The sequence below is a fragment of the Carlito syrichta genome, unplaced genomic scaffold (genome assembly GCF_000164805.1).
Source record: "Carlito syrichta isolate Samal-C Ts95f unplaced genomic scaffold, Tarsius_syrichta-2.0.1 Scaffold316213, whole genome shotgun sequence".
Classification (NCBI taxonomy): domain Eukaryota; kingdom Metazoa; phylum Chordata; class Mammalia; order Primates; family Tarsiidae; genus Carlito; species Carlito syrichta.
In genome coordinates this window covers 12,997-14,773 of record NW_007260309.1, presented here as the reverse complement: position 1 = coordinate 14,773, position 1,777 = coordinate 12,997, and the positions used below count along the sequence as shown (strand labels likewise).

The following is a 1,777-nucleotide window of genomic DNA, read 5'->3' as shown; positions in this document are numbered from 1 at the left end:
CCGGGATGTTTCCGCCGCTCGGCCCCGGCTTCCCGTGGCGAAGCTAGTACCCGCCCCACAGCACCTCGGTCTGAGATTTTGTGTTGCTCGCGGTTGCGGCCGGCTGTGGGCGGAGCTGTGAGCCCATGCCCGGCACGTGGCAAACGCCCGGCCTGCTTCTTTCGGCAAAGCGAAGTCGGGGCGGGGGAGACTGGGCAAGGCAGCAGCTTCGTTCTGGGCATGCTGGGTTCTACGTCGGAGGCTCCGGGCGGGTCGGCAGAGGGGGAGGCTGGCAGTGGGCCTTGGGGCCCTCGGTGAGCCGGACCCCTGGCCCCAGGGGAGCCACGGCCTAGTCGGGGATTTGTGGCTGTAACAGGTTTCCTTGACATTTTTCTCAGTCTTGACGACACACAAGATTGAGTCCTCAGACTGGAACTCAGAGAACAGGAATCAGAGGTGTGCACAGGTGGATGCTGGATTTTTGGGGTTTATTTCTCTCTCTTTTTTCCTTTTTAGCTGTAAAATGAAACGGTTGGTCCTGAAAATCCCTTTGAAAATCTGGTGAAGCCGGGGCGAGAAAGCCCAGCAGTTTGAGAGGCCCAGGAGAGAGAACTGCTTGAGCCCGGGGGTTCGAGACCAGCACGGGCAACTTGTTGAGACCTTGTCTATACGATAATCACAAAAACTAGCCGACTGTGGCGTGCATCTGTAGTAGTTCCAGCTACTAGGTCGAGGCTGCGGTGGCCGTGAGCATGTCACTGCACTCCAGTCTGGGCGACAAGAGTGAAACTCCAACTCAAAAAAAAAAAAAAAGAAAGAAAGAAAATCTGGTGAAAACACGCACAACATACAGTATGTACAAATGCACACCACATGCCTATAACTTCAGAGTTGAACATGAACCTCTGAGGTCCGTCTGGGGCACCCAGTTACTCCCCTCCGTGCCCAATACTTGATAGCCCCAGTGCTCGAAACATTCACTGCCGTGCCCAGAGATCTGTGGGCAGCTGGTGTGCATTTTAAAAGCTGGAAAGGTAGATTGGAGATACAGCACTGAGCTCGAGGTACTAGGAGAACAGTGAGCACACCTGCTCTGGAGAAGTGGGAGGTGGTGTGGCCAGGGTGAATTTAAACCCAAGAGGAGTCTCAAACACAAGGGATATTTATGAGGTGTGATGTAGGTCATAAAAATGTAATCACTGTTGAGATGAGGCCTGCTGGTATTATGGGGGTGTAGCCCAGTGGCAGAGCATTTGACTGCAGATCAAGAGGTCCCTGGTTCAAATCCAGGTGTCCCCTGGGGCATGTTTTTCTTCTCTTGGCAGCTTCATTAAGAATTTCGGACTGGGATAAGTTGCTTAGCAATGTACCTGGGGCTTGGGTTAAGGAGGGGGGTCTTATGGGCGCAGGCACACGCAAGCCTTCTTGCCTCTATCTCTCTCTCTCTTTTCCTGTGTATTCAGTCCTATTAACCAGGCCTTTTCCATCTCCCTTTCTTCAGACTTTTTTTTTTGAGTTAGAGTTTTACTCTGTCACCCAAACTGGAGTGCAGTAGCACGCTCCTGGCCACCGCATCCTCCACCTGCTGGGCTCCGGTGATCCTTCTGCCTCAGCCTTCCAAGTAGCTGGAACTATAGGCGTGTGCTACCATGCCCGGCTAATCTTTTTTTGACTTATTGTAGAGAGGAGGTCTTGCCAAGTTGCCTGGGCGGGTCTCGAACCCATGGGCTCAGGCAATCCACTCACCTCAGCCTCCCAAGCACTGGGATTACAGGCTGAGCCACGGAGCCCGGCTTGA

At 53.5% G+C, this 1,777-nt stretch overlaps 1 non-coding gene across 1 annotated transcript; it reads left to right on the top strand.

Moving 5' to 3' along the window:
• Window positions 1–1,206: 1,206 nt before the first annotated feature.
• TRNAC-GCA lies at window positions 1,207–1,278 on the top strand. Its single transcript has one exon. It is a non-coding gene; the product is annotated as a tRNA-Cys (tRNA).
• The last annotated feature ends 499 nt before the right edge of the window (window positions 1,279–1,777 follow it).